The sequence below is a fragment of the Sorex fumeus genome, unplaced genomic scaffold, assembly GCF_029834395.1.
Source record: "Sorex fumeus unplaced genomic scaffold, SorFum_2.1 ptg000033l, whole genome shotgun sequence".
Lineage (NCBI taxonomy): Eukaryota > Metazoa > Chordata > Mammalia > Eulipotyphla > Soricidae > Sorex > Sorex fumeus.
The window spans coordinates 27,787,767-27,798,965 of record NW_026606090.1 but is presented as its reverse complement, the minus strand read 5'-3'; positions in this window follow the sequence as shown (position 1 = coordinate 27,798,965).

The window sequence follows — 11,199 nt, the reverse complement described above, 5'->3', positions numbered from 1 at the left end:
GATTCTGGCTATTATAATCAGTGCTGCAATGAACAAACAAGTGCAGATGTCACTTCGACTATACTTTTTTTTGCCTCTCTGGGATCTATTCCCAGGAGCGGTATTGCTGGGTCAAATGGGAGCTCAATTTCTATTTTTTTGAGTATCATGCATATTGTTTCCCAAAAGGGCTGAACCAGTCGGCATTCCCACCAGCAGTGAAGGAGGGTCCCTTTCTCTCCACATCCATGCCAACACCGGTTGCTTTTGTTCTTTTGGATATGGGCCAGTCTCTGTGGTGTGAGATGATATCTCATTGTTGTTTTGATCTGCACGTCCCTCATGATTAATGATGTAGAGCATTTTCTCATGTGCCTTTTTGCCATTCGGATTTCTTCTTTGAGAAAGTTTCTGTTCATTTCGTTGTCCCATATTTTGATGGGGTTGGATGTTTTCTTCGTGTGGAGTTTAGTGCAGTAGTTTTTTGTATTTTCTTTTCTTTTTGGGTCACAATTAGCAATACACAGGGGTTACTCCTGGCTTATGTACTCAGGAATTACTCCTGGTTGTACGTGGGGGACCATATTGGATGCTGGGAATTGAACCCGGGTCTACCACACGTAAGGCAAATGCCCTACCTGCTGTGCTATCATTCCAGCCACAGTTTTTGGGTTATTTTGTTTGTTTGTTTTTGCTCTTCTTTCTTAGCTAATGTGGACATTTTGTTCATCCTGTAGAGTAGAAGTCATTTCACTGTGAGATCTTCACTGAGTTATCATTTCTTTTTCTAATTATCACCCCTGCTGTTTCTAGAACACTGAAATATATGAAAAATCACAACACTGTGATACCTGTATCTTTCCCACTAAAGGATGTGCTTAATTGGAGCAGATAAAACACGCCATCAGTTGTATGCATTTATCATATACCCCCAATTTTGTGTATTTTCTGTCCCTGCCTATCCCCATTTTAAAAAATTGTATTAAAGTTTGACATATCAGGTTACATTATTGGCAAAGTATATGGTATTGGTGAATAAAATTACTGAGCCCCACCACCACCAAATTGATCATGCCCTCCCTCACTGTCCCAATGTCACTTCTAGTCCAGTGATTGTTCCCTCACACTGTGCTCCCCTGGATTCGGAAATGAATCAGTGTTGTAAGTGTATCCCAATGTTTTTAATGCATACTCCACCCTGGGACCTTTTAAAAAAAATCTATATCCTGGATGTGCGTGTGTTGTCTCAGGAATGCTCTATCACCGAGTGTATTGAACGTAGTCTCTTGTAAGTCACACACAGACCTGTGATGGCTGCATGGCCCTTTGCTATTGCTTTTGATATGTAAAATGATTATCATAAAAGTAGACATTCTTTGAAAGGTGTGGGGTTGGAACATTGTATGCATGGATGCCTGTTACTAACAGTGTTGCAAATCACAGTGCCTCAAATAGAAATCAAGAGATTGCCTTCAAGAGGATAGCCAACATGTCTGAAATACTGAGCAGAAATTACTCTGAAACAGCTATTCAGGGTCTGGGGAGACTTCTCAAGTGGTAAAGTGTGGGGTCAGCATATGTAAGGTTCGGAGTTTGATTCCTGGCACTGTCTGCTCCCCACCCCAGCACCGCTGGGTGCCTGAACCCAAGGGACTCCTAAGCACTATTGGCTGAGAAAAAAAAAACTGTTAGAATTGGTGACAGTACAGGGCTCACTTTAAAGGGTATATGTGGAACGGAAGGAAAGTATTCTACGAATGGTAGTGAAAATAGTGGCACTTTAGTTGTAGGGTTAGTATGGTAACACGTTATACCACTAAAACCTAAGCATACGTTCTCTTGTAAACTAAGGCTGTTTTAATAAATTAATATATATATATATATATTATCTAGGTGATTTTAATACAAAAGGAGAAATGTCTCTCTCTAGATCTATTAATCTAGCAACTTAGTCTAAAAATAAATAATTTTGATTCATTAGCTGCCGTGTTTTAGGGAGACTACAATGAGCGAATTATTTTTCCACAGACCAATATTCAATTGTTTGGCAAGTATATTTCAGTAAAAGAAGAAAATGGACAAACTTTAGGTATGAACAATGAATTTCAGTATTCTGACAATAGTATCAAATATAATTAAACTAATATTTACTGACTTAATATTTACTGATTTATTGTGGTTTATTATGCAAATTGCTATATCTAAATTATACTTTTTTATCAAAAACCATTGTTAAAATTGTGTAATTATAACTTTAATTTTAAATGGCTATTCAAAAACTTAGAATTATTAACAAATTAAATGAAGAGGGCCAGAGCGATGGGACCGCAGGTAGGGCGTTTGCCTTGCATGTGGCTGACCTCGGTTTGATCTCTGATATCTCATATGATATCCTGAGTACTGACAGGAGTAATAATTCCTGAGTGCAGAGGCAGGAGTAACCGCTGAGCATCATTGGGTGTGACCCAGAAAGCCAAAAAGCAAAACAAACCAAATTAGATGAAGATAACATATTTGGTAAGTCCTAAACCACTATTAAATCTATCGATCCAGAATCCATAAAATACTTTGAAGAAAACATAGGCAGAACTCTGTAGAAGCTAGATCTCAAAGATGTCTTTAATAATTCAACTCCATTCTCAAAGATCACTATCACTATCATTATGGGCTGGAGCGATAGCGCAGCGGTAGGGCGTTTGCCTTGCACGCAGCCGACATGGCCGACCCGAGTTTGATTCCTCCAGCCCTCTCGGAGAGCTTGGCAAGCTACCGAGAGTATCTCGCCCACACGGCAGAGCCTGGCAAGCTCCCCGTGACGTATTCGGTATGCCAAACACAGTAACAACAAAGTCTCCAATGGAGCCATTACTGGACCCGCTCGAGCAAATTGATGAACAAGTAAGGGCCTTTACCTTTTTATTATCCTGTTGTTCAGCGATTTGTTCAGCGGGACCCGGGGCTGAACAAATCGAGTGGGTGCCAGTAACATCTCCATTCGTCCTATCACATGCTAGTGTAGCTCGGTGGCATATTGGGGACTCATTTAGGATCAGGGGAATAAGGACCATCATTGTTGCTGTTTTTGGCATATTGAATACACCACGGGCAGCTTACCAGGCTCTGCTATGAGGGCAGGATACTCTCTCTGAGAGGGATGGAGACTTGGGCAGCCTCTAATCACCTTTACAGGTGTTCCCAGTCAGTCCTACATGTGGGAAGGATACTCTCCGTAGCCTGCCAGGTTCTCTGAGAGTGAGAACTAGACAATAAGGTTGCACAGCCGTAAATGCAGCCACGTGCTTCCAGAAGCTTGGTTTTATAGTCTCTGGATCTTGGCCATTGGTGGAATTACACCGCGGGGCAGTTGGTGGGTGAAACTATCTAGCTACTGGAAGATGGGGGATCTGGGTGGAATAGGCCTAGTCTCAAACCAAGCAGACTTGGAGATCTCAGCCCCGAGTCCCACACACCTGGGTTCCTCTGCTGGTTCCTTCATGCATGAGGCTCGTCCGAGCGTGTGGAGAGTGATCTTAGCAGGGCTGTGCTTAGATGGTCTTAGCATGGTCTTAGCATTCTCAAAGATAACAAATGAGGGGCTGAAGTGATAGCACAGCGAGTAGGGTGCTTGCCTTGCATGCGGCTGACCCGGGTTTGATTTCCAGCATTCCATATGGTCTCCTGAGCACCACCAGAAGTAATTCCTGAATGTAGAGCCAGGAGTCATCCCTGTGCATTGCCATGTGTGACCCCCCCCCAAAAAAAGATAACAAATGAAAATTTAAAAAGCATTAAACTAAAAAGTTTTTGCAAGCCAAAAGAAATGTGAACTAAAATTATAAGACACTCAACTAAGTGAGAGAAAGCATTACATACCACTCAACAAATAAAGTACCAATATTTAAGATAAATAAAGCAATCACAAAACTCAATACCAACAAAAGCTACGATCTGACCCCACAAAATGGGGAGAAGCTATAGGGACACTTCAGTGAAGAAGATACAGTCCCAGTCAGCCAGTATATGGCATTATATGGAAAGTTCATTATGGAACAAACAGACAAACACTATCCTCCCATTGATCATTGATTTGCTTGAGCAGGCCCAGTAACATCTCCATTTTTTTTGAGACTTGTTACTGTGTTTGGCATATTGAATATGTCACGGGTAGCTTGCCAGGCTTTGCCATGTGGGAGAGATACTCTTGGTAGCTTGCTGGGCTCTCTGAGAGGGGCGGAGGAATCGAACCCGGCTCAGTCAGGTTGGCTGCTCGCAAGGCAACCACTACCTGCCCTACTGCTGTGCTACTGCTCTAACCCCATTATGGAAATATAAATCAAAATACAATAAAATATTTCATACCAGTGAGAATGTTATATATATATATATATATATATATATATATATAATGTAAGTAACCAGTATTAGTAGGATATAGAGAAAAAGGAACCCTCTTGCACTGGGAGGAATGCCACCTTGGAAAACAGTTTGGAGGTTTTTCAGAATATTGAAAAATAAAGTCATATGATACAACAACCCTTCTTTTTGTCATCTATCCTAAGAATACAAATACCATAATTCTAAGGGATGTGCACACCAATGTCATTACAACAGTTAGTACAATAGAATAGCATAGAATAGCTAGTACAATAGAAAAGCAGTTAGTACCTTTGTGGTAACACAAATGTCCAACAGAAGATACTTAAATAAAGAAATAGTGCTACTTGTTTGTTCATTAGAGCACTGTTTATAATAGCTAGAATCTGGAAAAAACCTGAGTGCCTGAGAACAGATGACTGGTTAAAGAAACTTTGGTACATCTACACAATGGAGTACTATGTAGCTGTTAGAAAAAATGAAGTCATGAATTTTATATACAAGTGATACTACATGAAAAATATCATGTTAAGCAAAATGAGTCAGAAAGAGAGGGACAGACATAGAAAGATTGCATTCATCTGGGGAACATAAAGTAAAAAAATAGGAGACTAACACCCAAGAATAGCTAGGATAAGTACCAGGAGGTTCACTCCATGGCTTTGAGGACAGCCGCACATGCTAGGGGAGAAGGCAGCTCAGATAGAGAAGGGAGCACCAAATAAAGGGTATTGGGAGGTTCCTCTCACGATGGGAGATTCATGCTGAGAGTAGACCATAGACCGAACATGATTGCCACTCAATGTCTCTTTGGCAAACCACAACACCCAAAAGGAGAGAGAGAACAAAAGGGAATGCCCTGCCACAGAGGCAGGGTGGGATGGGGGGATGGGGGGTGGGAGGGACACTGGGATCAGTGGTGGTAGAGAATGGGCACTGGTGGAGGGATGGGTATTCGATCATTGTATAACTGAAACCCAAGCGCAAAAATTTGTAAGTCTACAACTGTAATTCATGGTGTTTCACTAATAAAAATTTAAGGAAAAAAAAGAAATAGTGATATATATATATATAGAGAGAGAGAGAGAGAGAGAGAGAGACAAAATGGAAAACTATGAGGTGTAAGAAAAGATAGTTTTCAACATTCTTGATGGAAGTAAAAGGCATCATGTTAAATGAAATAAAACAGAAGCAGAGTAATTACCAGATGACACCACTCATGCGTGGTATAAAGAAAAACAAAATAAGGAAGTAAATAATAATCAATGAGGAACAATTTTTTGCCTTCAGTTTCAAAACTGAGATTACCAAGGAGTCCGGAAAGGTGAGGTAAAAGAAGGAAAAGGTGAGGTATCTTAAGAACAGAGATTAACCTGTGGAGGACAGTAGGGAGGCTTCTCAAGAATTAAGATTTGTGCTTTCATACAATTTAGCAAATTCACTTCTTGACATCTACCCCCACGGACCCAAAAACACTATTTTGGAAAAACATCTCTATTCTTACGTTCATTACCACTCTATTCACAACAGCTCAATTTTGGAAACAATTTAGGTGTCAAAGGACAGATAAACAGATTAAGAAACTGTGGTATAGGTACAGAATGGAATGCTAGTCAGATATAAGAAAATAAGAAATCATGAAATTGCTGCTATGTGCGTAGAACTGGAGGGCATTATGCTAAAGCTGAAATCAATCAAAAAGATAGAGAAGCGAATGGAGAAATAATTCTTTCATATATGGGATATAAATAAACTTAGGCAATATAAGAGGATAAAGAGAGAGAGACGAGAGAGAGAGACAGAGAGAGAGAGAGAGAGTGAGCATGGCGGTAGTGGGTAGTGGAGGTTGGCTGCCGGGGCTGAGTCCCTTGGGGTGGGGGGTGGGGGGCTCTCACTGGCCCCACAGCCTGGGGCAGAGTATAATTTGCAATTACCTGACATGTATTGTGATAACTTTTATAGTAACAGTAATCTTTGGACTTTCATAGTAACAGTAATATTTGGGTAAACCCTGTCCTAGTTTTCATACTCTGAACAAGTATAAAAATGAACTTGTTATATATGGATACTTTGACTTACTAGTTTTACTATTTTGCACTTGGTTTCTAAGTTTAACCCCAGTAACTGGTTGCTCAGAAGTATTGTTGCACTTTTATTCAGAAAGACAGACATTTCTAAGACATACACATAGTTTTCATACTCATGAGATTAGTAATTGTGTAACTTCATTAATTCTTCTTGTAGAGATTTTCTGTAGGATTATTCTGTTCACATCCAACATTGTGTTTTCATATAAACCTGGTTTATTTCCCTGAGAATTACCTACATTTTCTATGAAGGCAGCATAGGTAGGAAAAGCATTATGGATTAGTTTATTGGATTTGCCCAAATTTATATGAAATTCATCTTTATTATTCTGCTTCTTTGGATTCTTTATTGATAATTCAAACAGATTTCCAATTCTCTGTTGGACTGTGTATTATTCTGCATTATGTACAAAGTAGAATTTATATGCTCTTACGTGTGTACTTTGTCTTTATATATATACAGTGGGTAAGTAGAAAATATTCTTGCACTTACAGAACAATTTACATAAAGATCATCTAACTATACACTAGGATCTTTAGATATATGAAAATATTACTTTCACTGGGTTCCTTAGGGGGAGCTTATTTATTTTCTAAAATGTATCTTTTCATCTATAGCAGTTTCTTTCATTGTTTACTGAATACTCTCTTGACTGTCTTCCACTTCAAGAAGAATAAAAGGCCCTCCCGTTGATCGTCGATTTGTTCGAGCGGGCCCAGTAACGTCTCCATTGGAGACTTTGTTGTTACTGTGTCTGGCATATCGAATACTCTCGGTAGCTTGCCGGGCTCTCCGAGAGGGGCGGAGGAATCGAACTCGGGTCGGCCATGTTGGCCGCTTGTAAGGCGAACGCCCTACCCACTGTGCTATCGCTCCAGCCCAAGAAGAATATAATATTAAATTTGGATTTGGTCAAAAGACTTGTTTCAGGGAACATGGCCAGTATAACAGTGTTTTCACTGATCATCAGACGCTCCTGTCTGCCACAGTGAAACAATGTATCCTAGAGAGCAATAGCTTTTCATTTGGTGATTTTAAAAGATCTACAGGATAGTCATGAACCCGACCTGTTTCCTGGAGAGAGTTGGCTTGGCTGACCTGCAAAAAAAAGTGTAAGAAGCAAATGTTTGCAGATTTGACCCTCTGAGATTTTGGATAGCTTCTTATAAAGCATTTTCACAAGGGACATATTCCCCAGGTATGAAGTCAGAATTGGTATGGACCAGTGACTTCCATGTACCTCCCATTTTCACATTTTCAAATCTGTTTGTTTATTGCTGCCTTCTTGGTCATGGAAAACATTCATGTGGTATGTGTGTATTTATTTTCTTTGTCAGGTTTTACTACTACTGGATAATTTTTCCATCTTTTAAATCTTCTCATTCAATTTATTTAAAATTTACCTTCATATCTAGACAGATAGGGATTGATATATATCATATACCTATATGAACACATATGCAAAATTCTAAAACATTGTAGCAAGTGAGAGTATCCCTAGGGCTAATTAAGCCTTTGAGGACTCCAAAACACCTTTCCCTACCCTTTTAGTAGTTTGGCAAAAAAGTCAAATCATGAAGTGATTGTTAGTTTCATAGAAATATATGAGAACTCCGTCTATATGTGAAACTGATTTCCAAAATTTGGCTTGGCTTAGAAAATCTTTTCCCTTAATTTTCAAGGTCCATTTGTCGTGTAAAATGTATCTTCTATAACTTCTATTTCCTATGAAAATACATAAGGCAGCTTATATTGGGACTCTCTTTGGGAACCCTTTCTCTGGTGAATTCAGTATATTGCATTCAGTCCTCAGCAGGATTCAGACTGTTGAGACTGAATACTGGGCTGTTTTTTGTTGTGGGTGTGTCTAAGTACCCATTCATAATGAATGATGTCAGACCCCGGCCCTTAATATGGATAGAAAAGTCAGTAACTATTCTGTCATAACCAAAGAGAACTTACCATAGAAGAGATAGATATCATATTTACAAAATATAGTTGAAAATTACTTCAACAGCTCGAGGGAAGCAATAATCTCAAGAGACACCACCAGAATGATATTTGAGAAAATTCAAAACCTATCACTCAAGATTAATTGCAAACTAATGAATATTCTCTTCTTTCTGGAGAAAGTATACCTAGAAGAGTTTAAGGATTTAAGCCAGTCTTGGTGGTACTTGTCACAATTATGCGGACCATAGTGTTCAGCTGCTCTGGCCAGGAGGTGTGGTACTGCTTGGGCCCAGTACAGAGGATGGTAGTTGGGACTCAAACATAAAAGGTTTGTGTTCCACCCTTACGAGTTCTCTCTCTAGTCAAGTCAATAAATAAATATTTTAATAATGTAATAAAGATGTCATATGTAAAATACATGGGCTGGAGCGATAGCACAGCGGGTAGGGCGTTTGCCTTACAAGCAGCCAACATGGCCAACCCGAGTTCGATTCCTCCGCCCCTCTCGGAGAGCCCGGCAAGCTACCGAGAGTATTCGATATGCCAGACACAGTAACAACAAAGTCTCCAATGGAGACATTACTGGGCCCGCTCGAGCAAATCGACGATCAACAGGAGGGCCTTTACCTTTTTACCTTTATGTAAAATACAGAACTAAGCTTCCCATAGTGAGGGGCTGGAAGGAGCTTGAGGTAGGAGGACACTTCAGTGCAGCATGTGCGTGTGAAAGTGTATGGATGTAAGCCTATCTTAACTGCATTGTAAATCAATTTTCCAGCAGCCATGTGACACATCATAAGAAACTTAATACCAATTTTTCATTATTACCACAACATATTTGATGGGGTTCAAATATGTTTTGAAACATGGGAACACCTGCAAGGGCGATTAGAGGCCTCCCTAAAAGCCTCTATCCCTCTCGGAGGGCCTGGCAAGTACTGAGAGTATCCCTTCCACATGGCAGAGCCTGGCAAGCTATCCATGGCATATTTGATATGCCAAAAAGAGTAATTACAATGGGTCTCATTCCCCTGACCCTGAATGAGCCCCCAATACGGCAGCATTAAGAAGGATGAGCAAGGAGAGGCTGATAAAATCTCAGGATCTAACTAGGTTGCCAAAACAAAGAAGGACTAAAATGACTGTACTTTCAATGCACGTGTGCTGGCATCTGAAGCATCTATGGAGGACCTGATGTTGCAAGCGTGGAAGATCATGTACGACATCATTAGTCTGACCAAGACGAGAAGGCATCAATCACATCATGCCATTTTTAACACCCGAGAAGAACTGTTCTTCGGAATATGCAACAAAAGAGATGTTGGTGGTGTCGTGTCCTTGGCAACACAAACTTGGCCATGAGCATTGGTTCATTTGAATGCCTAATAACCCAAATCAGACAATTATGCTTGAATAGATGTGGATCACTGCTGGAAGTTTCTATCTTTGTTGTCTATGTGCCAACATCCAATTATGATGGAGGAGAAATTGAGAAGTTCTACATGGAGCTGGAGAAGTTCTATACAAAAGACCACACCGTCCACAAGATCATTGTCAGTGATTTTAGTGTCAAGATAGAACCGAGAACATCAGCTTAAGAACTCCACATTGGGACTCATGGCCTAGAAAGGAACGAACAGGGTGAGAGACTATCTGAGTTCATCATGTCGACCAAGACCATCCATGATAACTTAACAGTTCCAGAAGAGCAAATCTAAACGTTGGAAAACAAAATTGATCACATCATATTCAATTGATGGTTTTGCCTGACCCATATCGGTGTTGTCCCAAAATTCCAGTTGGAATCGAACCATCATCTCCTTTGTGCAAAATTCTACTTCACAGAGCAGGGAGAAAGGGCTGCAAAGTTTAAGAAGAGAACTCCCAACTGGGAGCACTTCAGCACTATTGTGGCAACATGCGAAGATGCCGTTGTGGACAACATTGAAGAAGAATACGATCGACTAGTTCAGCACCTCCATGATTGTGCAAGGAATGCCGAAGGAGAGAAAGCCAGAAAAAGATGCCTGTCTTCAAAAACTCTCCTGCTCATTCGCCAGCCTGGCTGGGCTTGAGCCTCAGGCTACTGCAAGTGAACATCCAAGCTCACAAAGCAGTGCAGAGAAGTGATAAAGGAAGACCTTAAAGAGAAGAGCAGAAGTGCTGGTGGATGCAGCAGAAGCTGGGAAAAGCATTTGCAATGCCTGCCTGTCCTTCGCCAACTACAAGACCAAGATGACTGCCCTCCGATGTCCTGATGGATCTATCACATCTTCCAGAAGGGCAATGGAGAAGATTATCCATGACTTCTACTTGGATCTCTTCGATAGCCATGTCCACCTGCCCACATACTAAATTCCGCAGAATGGATACGTCATTCCCAACACTCTTCCTTCTGAAATTCGACATGCCATTTCGTCAGAAAAGAAGCGAACAGCACCCGACCCAGACAAGGTCAGATCCAAACATTTGAAGAATCTGCTTTCAGTACTCATCAATACAGTGACTCAGCTCTTCACACGCTACCTGTCTGAATGAAAGTTTCCATCCCAGATGAAAACCATCAGGACTGTACTACTGTACAAGAAGGGAGACAGCCACAACATTGGCAACTATTGCCCGATTTGCCTGTTGTCTGTTGTCTACAAGCTGTTCACTCAAGTCATCCTGAATAGGATTGGCAGAACACTAGATGAAGGACAACCATGTGAGCAAGCCGGGTTCCGCAAAGGATTCAGCACCATCGACCATATCCACATGATAACCAAGCTCATTGAGGTTTCTCAAGAGTTCAAGATGCCGCTC